Raw genomic sequence first — 13,836 nt, 5'->3', positions numbered from 1 at the left:
AGAATTAGAGTAACAATTTACTGTTGTTTGGAGGACAATGTGAGACGTGACTTTTAAAGAGTCCCTGAGCTGCTGTGGTAGCTGAAATGGCTCAGGGAAGTAGCTCAGTTATACTGGGAAAGGAGCCTGTGATGTGCTGACCCTGTGCTTGAGCTTCATGTGTGGAACCTCCTTCAGTCCCCAGCAACCCTATGAGAAAGAGTGAGTAACGTTCTGGGATCCTGCTGTCAGTTAAGTGGCTGAGCAGGAATTCAAACCCAGGTTTATATCACTCCAGAGGCCTTGTAGTTTCCTTCCTTCCTTCCTTCCTTCCTTCCTTCCTTCCTTCCTTCCTTCCTTCCTTCCTTCCTTCCTTCCAAGTCAGCACACAATTTTGCACAGTGGCTATGGCTTCCTTCCCAGGAAGCTTCTCATCGATGCAGAAGTAGAAAATTCAGGACACTTACAGAAGCCATCCAGGCCCCAAGAGAGAGAAGAATAGAGGATAAAGTGACCTAACTGAAAGAAACATCCTTGGACTCCTAGCTGAGACCTTGCTGAGGACACAGATGCGGGAGACAAATGCTGTATAGACCAGGTCGCTGTGGGAGGCAGAAAGGAGTGTGTTTGTGTCTGCAGGGGGGTGGGGTGGGGAAGGGCTTGTGTTCGGTGGTGGTGGGGCGTTTCCACGCACTGTATCCAGCAGGCGCCGTAATACAGCTCGGTATCTGCCTCCTTAACTTCCTGTGTCCTCAGACTCGCTGGCAAATCCCTCTGTCCTCTGGCTGCATTTCCTTTCCACACTAACATTTCGTTCACGGTCCCATGTTCATTTGAAGAATTCAGTTTAGAGGCTGGTCTGGCCTCTGTCGATACCAGTGTGTATTTACATTCTTCCTTAAGACACCTGTTGTTATTTGGCATTCGAACAATGCTGCCTTTCCTTTTTTCTTGGTAATGGATATAATGAGTTCTGTTTTTGAAATGTCTGCACTTGTATCTGAAAAAAACAGAACAAAACACAAAATCAACAATTAGCGAAATTTGACACTCATTATAATAGTACACATTTGTTCTCTGTGAATGGAAAGTTTGGAGGTTCATATCTTCTTCCTGAAGAATTCAGGGTCATGGTGGAATTCGTCAGCTTACCTTAAATGACCGTGTTGTTCTCTTGCACCCACACGGGCTGACGGGATCGTCCACGCGTAACATCCCCTTTGCCCACTGCATGAAACGCCCCGTGGGCAGAGCCGCTCACGGCCGCAAAGGGAGGCCACGAGCTGGGGCGGGAGCCACATTCTGTCCGCGCTGGTCAGGAGACAGGGTTGAACACTGCGCTGATCACGGCGCACGTCGGGGGCCGATGCAGTAAGAGGAGGAGGTGCTCTGCACACACAGCTAAGAACCATGGACTTCGGAGAAAGGGACCCACAGTGTCTACCCCAAATCATCCTGCACAATAGGGCTAGTAACCTGCTTTATCAGCAGATTTCTCTCACTACTGTGTGATTGTCACTATCTAAGGATACTGTTTTCCTGTTAAAAGAAGAAGCCATTTTCCTGATAAAAGACTAAAACCTATTATTGGTTTAGAACAGAGAGTGGAAGGGGCCCCTGGGTGGCTCAGTCAGTTGAGTGTCTTTGGCTCAGNTTTCTCATCTCATAATCTCACACCATCCCTGGGGCGGGTGCCGGCGTCTCTGGTCCACCGAAGAGGATTCTGGAGATGCTCCAGCTGCCAGGCTCCTCTCGCCCCACAGCCAGGGTCCCCCCCTCTTCCCCGGGTCTATGCAAATATAGGATTTTGTTGTTGTTGTTTGACTACATTTCTCCTGACTGTCAGTCTGTCTCTATGCACTGGAATTCATAGTCTGGTTACTGGATTCAACAATACTATTTTCATGAGTTCTTTGACAATTATTTTTTGTACACTAGTTTGTGTCTTTTAGGCTCAGGAAGCTTCATGGATTAAGTTTTGAAAAACCTGTATGTTGTCTACACAACTCTACATAGGTACTACCTCCCACAGCACGGAAGGCTCTGTTTATAATTAAAAGAGGGCACAAGCTAGGTGGAAAATTAGAAAAGGCACTTTTTCCCAGGCTGCTGCAGCCCCGCTCATAGTATAGAGAGGGAAGGACTTGGGATGGACTGTGGCCCCCACTGTGCCCCCTCACCCCTCACGTGGGCACCCTGGAGCAGGGCGCGGTGGTCAGAGCAAACAGTGTTCAACTCTGGTGTGTTGACGGGGAGGGAAGCCTCGTCATTGCTGATAACTTACATGTGTCATCTCTTCCTCATTCTGAGGCTGGAGGAGGCATGAAACTTACCAGTTGAAAACAGATTCTCCTCTGGCACTTTCCTCGCCCTTCTGACTCGTTCCCTGCCTCCTGCTCATCCCAGGATGACCTCCCTCCACACGGGAGGAGACTTGGTTCTCACAGCCCCTGCTGCACTCTGGATTCAGCGTCTTCCTCTGAACCGCCTTGTGCAGNTTGCATTATTTTTATTTATTTTTATATGGAACTGAGCTTTTTTTTTCAGTTTATTTATTTAGTTTTAAAAGACATAGAGACAGGCTGAGTGGGGGAGGAGCAGAGAGAGAAAGACAGAGAATCCCAAGCAGGCTCTGCACTATCAGTGTGGAGCCCAACGTGGGGTTCAAACTCATGAAACTGTGAGATCATGACCAGAGCTGAGACCAAGAGTCAGATGCTTGACCGATCAAGCCACCCAGGTGACCCCTGGAACTGAACCTCTTGAGGGAATGACTGTACATGCAGCTCAGTACACGTTAATTAATCATCTTTGGTTGCTCAAAGAAAAACCATCAAAGAAATCTGTTGACCCACAGATGACAGATGTTAATTTGAACATTTTCAGAATATAGCTGCAGATTTTATGTAACTTCAATGTAGACATTAAAAAAAATAAAGACAGCAGAACTACAGTAGGTAGGAATGACTAGTTTGTGATAGGATCAGTTNAGGACAGGAGGCCGAGCTGCCTGCGCCATGACCCAGGCTGGCTGCCAGGTCTCACCGCCACAGGGCTGCTTGCAAGGGAAACCCTGAGGTCCCAGGCCACCCCCCGCACCGGGCACAGGGGAGGGAGTCCCGACTTACCGGGAAACAGGAGGGCGCACAGGATTGCAAGGAGACCCAGCCTGGCTCTGAGTCCCTCCGGGTGGACAGAAGCCCAGGGTGACATAGCGGCTGCACCTGCTGGGAGGAGACCACCTGGGTGAGTGGCGGAGTCAGGGGAAGGTCTGAGCTGCCACTTGCAGTTGGTGCCAGCAGATACTGGTGAGAGAGAGGAGGGGGAGTGGGGAGGAGGGGCCCAGAGAGCAGAGGTGGTGCAGAGCGGGGGGCGGGACCATGTACTGCTGTCCCAGGGTCAGATCCTCAGGAATGGTAAAGGCAGGGCCTTGTGAAGGGTCAGCTGAGGACTGCATCGGAAATGGAGCTTTGAGAAATTGACTTCTGACTGAAATCAGAGCTCTATTTCAGTTATGCCAAGTATAGCAGGGACTCCTGGGCATATTTATGGCAATTAGTTATACTAATTACAGCCTGACCTCCTGCAGGGAGAGGGCAGTGGGGCCAGCCAGGGAGGGGGCTTGGCTGGGCCAGGGAGGCGTGGGTCCTTCACCAACCACTTCCAGACCCCGCTCCTGAGCTCCTCCTCCTGGTAAAAACTGAAAGACAGACATACTCAGCTATCATTAAGGTTCAAGTCTCAAATGTCCAAAATGCAGGCTTTAATGTAGTGCTGAGTTGGTGAAGAGTTGAGTAGAATACTCCGCTAAAAGGATATTTCAGGGCCAAAATTCAGACCCTCAAGCAGGTGTCTGGGCAGCTGTGCTAAAAATGTTTAGCAGAAAAGACAGTGACAGTGGAAGAGACATGTACACAGCAAAACGCAGGTAGGAAGGGTCTCCATATTAGGTGAGCAATGTAGGTGGTGGGAGATGAGGTGACCTCTTTTCTTCCTACTTTCTCTATGTCTTAGAGTTTCACCAATACGAAAATCTCACTTTGGGGGTCAAAATCCACAACGGTCTATTGATTTATGAAAATAAATTTTATTTCACATTGTCAGTATTCAAAACTCTGTTTTTCTCAATTACAGTTACCGTTGTTATTCAAATACTGCACAGATTAAAGGTTCAACAACTGTTGGCCAGGACTGGCCTTAGTATTTAATAAAGTCTGTCCTAAATCTCCCGACAAGTACTCCTCTGAATGTGTCAAATGACAAAAGTAAAACACTTTAGGTTGTAGAATGTGATGTCTCTTATTCAGAGAGGAATAATCCATGCACTGGGGAGTTCAGTGGCTCAGGCACAGTGCAGCATGTTTCCCCAGGGATTAGGGGCAAGAGAGAGTTTTATAGAGCCTTAGATGTTTGATTCTTGGTGTTTGGGGACTGGCTGGTGGGGATAAATGGTATTTCTGGTCAAGGGTAGCATTTACGGAACAGGAAAGGCGCCAAAGTGTCGGTCTGACTACATGGCACCCTGTGCTGGAGGGGCTCCCTCTTGGGCTCAAAAATGTATGTCAACAAGTGGCAATGGCTTTCCTTTCCTCTCTCTCTGATGTGGTGCCTCTGTGCTTATCTGTAAGTAGCACTAGAGGATCCTATTTCTCCAACAGTGACACATTTAAAAAAATAACAGAGGAGAACTCTTGAGTAGGACAGATAGAGTAGTCAAAGCTTTCACTTGGCCCTCATGTAGAGAGTGGAGGGTCTCATCAGGACCACACTGTGTCCAGGAAGAAAGTACGGGGCACTTGAGGGAGCAGGACTTCCTGACCCCCCAGGTCATCCCGCGGCTGCATGAATGAAACTGTTCTGATGGCCCCAGACCTCAGCCCCAGGGGAGAGGCGGGTGGGTCACAGCAGGTCTGGACTCGGGCAGACCCTGTGCCGAGGGCCAGGTGCGGAGGCCCGGACCTTCTCTGTGACGTCTGAGAGGCGGCGTGCCCTCCTACCTGGGACAGCTCCCCTCCGACCCGCAGAGTCTGGGCTCCAGTCCAGTTGGCCTGCGTCACTTAGTCACGCGGAATAAACGGGATGCAGACATGAGGTCAACTTTCAGTGAACGGGACAAGCCAGGAAAATCCCAAATAGACTAAGCATTGATAAATTCTGATGAGTGGACTGTGGATAAAATATTTTCTTTAATCTGCCGCTTATACCTTTACGGCACTGTGAGTTGAATAAATTTAAAAAAATCATGTCTTCTATTAGATGAGTAACCTCTTTTTTAAAACCATGTCCTAAGCAGCATGGTCACATTTTGCTATGGAATCACAGAAGCTTAGACACTTAATGATGAATAGTGCGGGGCTCAAGGCAGGCCATAGAGATCATTTTGAATTAAAGGTAATAAAACCCCCTGCATGCAGGAGGATCTCTGTGCCTCCTCCTCAAATCTCCAAATTTACACTGGAAAGGGGGGTGTGTGCCAGGAAGAGAGCTATTACCAGACTCTGCTTTACCTAAGGAACTCGCCGTCATGACTGGGCTTGGTTCTTCCCAACACCTCCTCTCACGTCCCTGCTCCTGGCCCCCTTTGCGTCCTCAGACCTGCCCCTCTCCTTTGCCCCATTCAGCTTCCTGTTGCCTCATTGTCTTTGGAATTTCCGTGTCTGTGTGGACTCCCCATACCTTTGCCCGTTACAATTGATTTTCTCCTGGTAATCTGTCTCATGTCACTGTGATTCCAAATCCAGCTAGAAGGACCAAAAAGCAGAGGAAGGTTTTCTTTGGGCAAAAGAAAGCATTCATTCCTGAAGCCTCATTGTTCTTCATCATTAAAGATGAGAAAACAGCACCCCAGTATAGGTGACCCATTCAATATCACAGGACCATGAGCAGCTGAGGCAGGATTCGAATCTCTAATCCCTCCTCTCTACTGTGGGCACTTCTCACTGAGTGCACCTGTCATTTGTCATTTCAAATTCAATAACTGCACCAGAGCACCCACTGCAAGTGAGGCACAGGACTAGGTCCCTTAGAAACAATCTCAGTTTTGTAATCTTTGGAGATAATACAGTTCTGTAAGGCACACATTAGTGTTCTCAGTCAACAAATGATGGCAGTCAGGCTCCTTGGACATTCCTCACATCGGACCCCTTTAAATAGCTGAACAAATCTTCTAATCATTGACCAACCTTATTAGAAGAAATTAGGATCAGTTACATTGGTGTACACTTGACTCTCCTCGAAGGTAAATGGATGTGTGTGTGTATGTGTGTGTGCATAGCAAATTATTTTGAAAGAAGATTTTTGTGGATCCTCAAGTGCAAAAGCAGCCTCACATAGATTTGTCAGATTTAATGGGAAAAAAATGGTGCAAAGTGCCATGCCATATTGGGACATAAACCACAGAATTATTTTTAAGTTACGTAATTATTTGTTGTTTATCTGAAATTCAGGCAAGTGTAAATCAAATCACAATGAGCTATCACCTCACACCTGTAGGAATGGCTGTTATCAAAAAGAAGACAAGTACCAAGTGTCATCACAGAAGCTGGGGAGGGAGGAAGGGCAAGGGATCAAGCTGACCCTCCTCTGCTCAGGGACCACGTGCAGGGGACACGGGCCTCACAGGAGCAGCTCTGGGAGCAGACTGTCCCAGGCACGCTTGTGTGTCAGTGGAAAATCCCCGCTGGGACAGATGTGTCATGATTTCCAAATTAAGACAGTAAAAATTGCCATCACACTAGAGCAGAAAGAGAATTCCTAAAACAAAACGTAGCAAGAGAGATCTCCTCCACTAGAATGTTAAAGAAACTACTGAGCTACGGCACCAAAAAGAACATAATATTAGTACTAGATTTTACTCAGTCAAAACAATTCATCTTAAAGAGAGGCTAAGAGAGTGAAAGAGACAGAGTGTGTTTATTTTAACTATAAAGACTATGGAGTCATGAAGAAAAATTCAGAGGGATTGCAGAACCCAAGAATGACTCGCGTATGCCAATAAGCAAAGAGCGTAAGTTAGTTTTGAAGAGCAGTCATGCATTTAACAGTAATGGGCTTCAGAACACAATAGAAATTATTCTAGTACTTGTGAATTAATAGTTGATTTCCTTCTGAGAGAGACTAATTTTTTGAAGATCATAACAGAAATCATTGGCCTGTTAAATATTAACAAATACCCCTTATTGGATATCAAGCATTGTACCTATTGATTCCTCCGTTGTAAGCATAACATAAGGTGTTATCCATCCCATTCCGCAGATGCAACAGAGGATTAGGGAGGTCAAGTAACTGACCTGAGATTGCCGAGCTCGGAAAGAGCACAGCAAGGGTTTCTAGTCTGCCAGGCTCTCAAAGCCTGTGCCCTAAGTACGCTAAGTAAACTGCTCGGATGTTCGTATTTCAGGGATTGATTTCTATCCTCATTTTGCTGTTGCTGTGATCGCAAAGCGTTGTTATACTTTGCATTCCCTTTCTATAATGTGCTTCCTGCTTTAAAAATGACAGTATTTTGCTTTTAACTTGCANTTCTATTTCCTGCCTAAAATCGAGGGGATTTGCGTGTCCCTTGCACTGACGCCTAGCGCCCCCTGCCGGCCGCTGCGGGGATGTCACGCCCCTCCCCCTCCGCGGCGGAGCCCGGGGGAGCCTGGGCCCACAGGCACCCAGCTCAGCGAGGGGGCAGCCCGGGCCCCGGGCAGGCGCCTGCTTCCCCCCCTGTGTGCTGGGCGCGCCTGGGGGTTTTAGGTGCGGGGCTGCCCTCTGCCGGTCCCGGTCCCCAGCTTCAGAGGAGACGGTGGACCGGTGCGTCTGGCGTCCGTGGGCCCGTGAAAACTGCGGAGAGCGNGAAAATACTTTATTGGTTTATAAAATTTAAATAAATTTTTGTTTCTTATTTTCCTTTATTCCTTTATTTTGAGAGAGAAAGACAGAGAGAGAGAGAACTAGGGATCAAGTGGGCCGGGCAGAGAAAATGGGGAGAGAAAATCCCAAACAGGCTCTGGGTAGAACCTGATGTAGAGCTTGATTTCACAAATTGTGACCTGAGTCAAAACTAAGAGTTGGTCACTTAACCAACTGAGTCCCTTAGGCTCCCCCCAAATTAAAATAATTTAATACACACAAAACACTTAGGAGAGTGTAAGACAAATAAAGCTGTTAGTTTTAATTATATATCTTATAAACAGTAATATATTATAAATACAAATGATACATAAGGCAAATATAAAGGTAATATATTAGTACAAATATGTTATACATATGACTAAAGATAAAATGTTATACACATTTAATTATTAAGATTATAGGAATTGTTATTAATTGTTTATTTGAATGAATTTATCTCTTATCTATTTATCCTTTATGAGTTTTAGCTTTTACAAATATCCTCAGCTAACCTATCAATTGTCTAAACTTTCTCTAAGGCACTTTCATTGAATAGAGATTCTCAACTTTGCAGCCGGATATTTCTTTTACTACATACTTGGCATATTTGGAGTCTTGCTTCAGAAAACTTGTCTTTCTCCAATAGTATAAAAGCCTTTATTGTTGTATTCAGTTTGAGATTTTCATCCGCAGTCATTCTGGGGTTTGCCTTTCTGGACTTCTGTGAACCAATCAATCACTCGGTGTCTCCTTGCACTTGTGTAGAAGACCCTGCACCATATCCAGAAATAGGTCGGTAGGGACTTTGTCGGGCACTGGGGAGATGCAGAGCTAAGTTGTACTGTTTCTACACCGAATGGAGTAAAGAACCCGGATGAGCGCTGGCGGAGAAGTGAGCTGGTGGAGAATGACGTTCCCTCCGATGAGCTTATGTTGAGTGCACAGTTTTGTAGGGAAAAAAGTTAATAAAATGAAACATAGTAAGAATTCTCTTGTATAAACATTGGGCCAGTGATTGGCCTTTTCTGTTCTATATAATCTATTAATTTTATGAACCTATAAATATAAACATGTCAGGAAGAAAAGTAACCGCAGTGCAGCTCGTGTAAGAAGACATTGCTGATTATGAAGGTGGTCAGATGGTTGCTGATACTTGGATGTTACAACTGCATCGCAGGAGTGTCAGCCTGTAAATTTAATTAGGGTCAGAATGTAAAATGCCTCCTCCTTCAGGTGGCTCACTCTGTGTGTGTGTGTGTGTGTGTGTGTGTGTGTGTGTGTGTGTGTGGTGATGTGCTAACGTATACTGACTCTGCACTTGGTTAGTACTTCCTGAGCTTGACCCCCGTGTCCCCTGACCTCCATGCTGTTGGTCAAGGCCACTGTGGGCATCACTCCGGTCAGCTGTCACAGGCTGGGGTCCTAGTTGGGGGGAGGAGGTCCTGTGGGATTGTGTCCGGGCTCCCCACCCACCAGGGGAGCCCTGCCTCTGTATTTCAGGGGTCCCTCCTGGGGGGCGAGGCCTTTGCACAAACCTCAGTGTCCCAATGCACCAGCCTGCCACATTGAGGGAGGAGGGTCGCCTGTGTATTAATTTGTGGCCACAAAGCCCACTCACTGAATCTTTAATGACTGTGGTAAGAATTGCCATCATGACATTGAATCCTCTAATCCATGAACATGGACACTCTCTGCACTTATTTTGATATTTTTAATGTTTTCCTCTATCCTGTTTTATAATTATCAGCATAGAAGTTTGGCTCTTCTTTTGTGAAAGTAATTCCTAAATGTGTCATTATTTTTGGCTCCATTGCAAATGGAATTCTTTCCTTAATTGAATGTTCAAGTTTTGCACGTTAGTATACAGACATAAAACTGCCTTTCTGTACTTTGAGTGTGTATCTTGTGACAATGCTAACCTTGTTTAGTAGGTGTAGTTTAGGTTTTGGTGCGTGTAGATTCCATGGAATTACCCACCTATGGGGTCATGTCATCTGTGGATAGAGACGTTTTTGTATTTCCTTTTCAACCTAATAGAGATCTTTACTTTTATTGTACTTGCACTGGCTAAAGCCTTTAATATCACGTTGGATAGAAGTGACAAGAGCACACATCTTTGTCTTTTCCTTGTCATTGGGGAAAGCATTTAGTGTTTCAACACGACACATGATGTTAGCTCTGCGTTTCGCAGACGCCCTTTATTAGGTTGAAGAAGGTCCCTTGTACTGAATGGTTTCTTCTGCCAACTTACAGCTCCCTAGTGGATATTTCACCTCAGGTATAAAACTTTTCTGTTATAGATTTTATTTACTTTAAATATAGGTTCTGCTTACAATTTGGGTATCTATCTTTAGAATAACTATTTGTTTACTTCTTGTTGTCATATTTTCCTTTATTTCTTTAAGCATGGATTTTGAGAGGTGTTTTTTTTTTAACACAATTTGTAATAGCCGCTGTGAAGTCTTTGTCTGTTAAAGAAAATATCTGGACACACTGAAGAAGAGTTTGTATTGAGTTGTGGGGGCTTTTCCTCCTAATAATAGTCACATTTTTATGATTCTTTGCCTGTCTTCTTATTTTTTTAATTTAAAATAAATTTATTTAAAATGTATTGCATTAATTCCATTTCCACAAAAGATTGCTTTCAATGCTGTTTGAATGCTGAGTGAGCTCCTTGCACTAAACCTGTGATATTATATCTCCTGAAGTATGTGGTTGTTCATGACTCTCCCATTTTCTTTTTTAGTTATTTTATTTTCAAACTCGCTTCCTAGGGATCACTGCTTTGTCTGCACAGCTTAGTTATGGCCAAGATTAATTAGAGATTATGTTCAAACACCTTGATTAAGACTTTGACTCTCTACCAAATAGTTATTTTGCATGAATTGGGTAGCACATTCATATTTTAGGCAATTAGCACATAGATTATATGTGCAAAAGTATTAAGTCTTCCCAGCTGAACATTTTTGTTGAGTCTTTTCATGGTGCCTCTGCATATGCCTGTCACCTCAAGGTCACACAGGAGTGTGGGGCTGGCTTGGGCTCTGTTGAGTTTCCGCTAAGCATGCCCCAGCTTCAGCCAAGCACACGCTTGCTGCAGCCATGACCTCCACCTCAGACCAGCACAGCTTCCGCCTTCCTGCCTGTGCACCCCTGAGTCTCACGGTTCACCCTCACATCACTCCCCGCCCCAAATCATCTGAGCTCCCTCACACTGTGTGAGTTCGCTGCCTGTCCTCATGGCCTGTGCTGTCTTGGAAAAACCTTCATGCCCACGGAGCTGGGTGTTGAGAAGTGGGGGGGGAATGGGAGTCTCTTAAGGCCAGAGCACCTCTCTTGTTCCCTGATCTGCAGCTTCTCAGCATAAACATATCTCAAAATGTTACATGAATTTGGACATTTTCCAACCACTGAAATGGTCTTTGTTGAACTAGTCCAGGTTGTAGACCTTGCTTACATTCACTTTTAAATTATGCAAAGCATACATTTTAATTAAATCTCTGGCTTTATTTAGGACTCTCAAATACTTCCAAGACATTGGAATTGTGGCTCAAGTGCCATTGACCTGACAGGTGGAGAGTAAGCCTGGAACCAGGAAGTCGTGCTATGACCATCTTCCTCAGACTCCTGTCCAGGTGGGAAGGATTTCATCTGTCCCTGTGTGTCTACAACCATTCAATAGGCTGGAAAGTGAAGCCTTCCAACGGCCATAACTTTGTCGATTTATGTCACCACAAACATCGCTGAACGGTGTGGCTTTATGAGGCTTACATGTGGGACACAATCTTTTCTTAAGATTCTGTTCATTCTCCTGTGCCAGATTTGTCCCTGCCTCTAAAGCAGGCAGACATTCTCAGAAGAAAAGACATGTGTTGTTTGAGGTGTGTTCTGTGAGAAGAGGAAAGCAGCTGTGAGGCCGGCTGCGTCCCTTGTGTGCGAGGAGCTCTGTCCCTAACCTCACCTTGGTCTTCCCGTGCTCCTTTTTTTTTTAATTTCTCTTCCCTGATTGTGAGACGAATACATCCTTTATGTAAAAATGTTTGTAGACCAATAATCACTGAAACTGTCCTTCAAAATATTTGCCCACACCAGCGTTGACAGTTCCATTTCTCCCCCTCCTCATTTTGTGTTTGTAATTTTACATTATTGTGGCCTTACTGCTGATATGTTTATTCACTGTTCTAAAAATGACAATCGCAAAATAATAAAGTCACTTGATTGCAGAAACTTTGGAATATGCAGACATGACTGAAGTCATTTGGTTATTTTCTTCTCGTCCTTCTGATCTGCACAGATGTATTTAGGTTTTTATTTTTATATAGTCCTATGTGATACACAGTTTTTTTCATTTAACATTTGCTTTTCCTTTATACGTGAACACAATTTTATGTGATGTATAAATTATATAAATATAATTTTAAGTGGATGTAGACTACTTCATGGAAATAAAATAATTATTTACCTTTTATTCTGCTCTCAGACATTTTTTTCCTAATTTTTAGAAAGAAAATGTACATAATAGAAAACAAGTATTGTTGTATCATTGATGATTCCTGAGGAGAAAGCCAAAAAATGTAACAACGGGGTCAAATGTGCATTTGTGCAGGTCAGATCACCTCCATCTGTGCTTGTTCTAAGAATGGACCAAGTGACAGAAGTGCCATCTGGAAGGCTGGAGAAGTCTGAGGCTTAACCAGAAAGAGCTTCTTATGATGGAGAAAGGGGTGAGAGGGTCTGCAAATTCTGGACTTGGGGCTCCAATTTCAACAACTCGGTGATGTGGTCAGATTTAGATTTTCTTGTCTCAGGAGTAGAGTCGCATATATAACAGGTCCACAGATGATGCCTATGCTGAACGTCAGTGTATAATTTACCCTGAGAAAAAGCTCTCTCCCACACATGCTGGGCTAAACCAGTACTATGTGGCCCATGTTCATGGAAGCCAGGGCTCACTCAGAAGTTGGCTCTCAAGCACAGAAGAAGAGAAATGAAATCTATGATGAGACTGTGCTGAGAAGCCAAGCCGTCAAAGTCTAAAGCAGTGACCTCAGCAATAGAGTTTTGTTTCTCCAAGGACTGGGCAGGCTGAGTCCCAGAACTGGGCACCCTCTCTGTACCATGTTCTGGTGGGGCAGCGGTGGAACATTTGCTCTTTGTGTTCACATTGCTGAACAGCCCTTCTCTCTGGACCCCAGTCACCCGTATATGATCTGCATGTCTTCTATTGAGCTTGCTCTACTTCAGCTTGACTCTACAATCATTTTTCCTGTAGAGGGATGTATTTGAGTCAATAGATGACATTCAATGACACAGTTGACTCAGGACCTCAATATGTCTGTGTTCTTGTGAGGAAAGAAGCACCTCTCTGTTGAACATCTACAGCCTCCCTGTGGCCACTGGTCTGTGTCAACCTGTCTACACTGAGAAATGAGACTAAAAGACCTGAGCCTCAGTAAATCACATGCCATCAAAAAGCGCAGATTCTCTGTGGAATGTCAGGATTACCTGGGGCTACAAGAACTCTGCGTGATTCCCCACTCAGGTAGCGGCTACTTGGAATCAACTTGGTATATGCTAGGGGAGCCCCTCACCACAAACTGAGATATGTTGGACAGCAATCCTATGTGTGTGCAGATGGAGTTTTCTTTCATTAGCTGTGGCATTTTAGAAGTGAGCAGAGTCAGCTGTGGTTTAACTGCCCTTATTGTTATCGCTCAGCACCCAGCCACGGCTTGTACAGCCCCAACCAGTAGGGGCCGGTTTGACTTCAAACATTTTCCACGAATCGACCACAGTTGACAGAACACAGAGACCAAAAAAAACCTGAGAAAACAAAACACCCCCACCGCACCAGCGCCTTCCTGCCCCCCACACTGTCCCCTGCACCACCGCCCCCCCCCTCTCTGCACCTGCCAGCCCAGGGCAGCCCAGGTTGGGTTGGGGAAGGAAGGGGCTGAGGAGTTGAACGTCAAGGGGACA

Source organism: Crocuta crocuta, unplaced genomic scaffold (genome assembly GCF_008692635.1).
Source record: "Crocuta crocuta isolate KB4526 unplaced genomic scaffold, BGI_CrCroc_1.0 scaffold495, whole genome shotgun sequence".
NCBI classification, from domain to species: domain Eukaryota; kingdom Metazoa; phylum Chordata; class Mammalia; order Carnivora; family Hyaenidae; genus Crocuta; species Crocuta crocuta.
The sequence above is the reverse complement of the archived record's forward strand: the minus strand, read 5'-3'. Positions refer to the sequence as shown.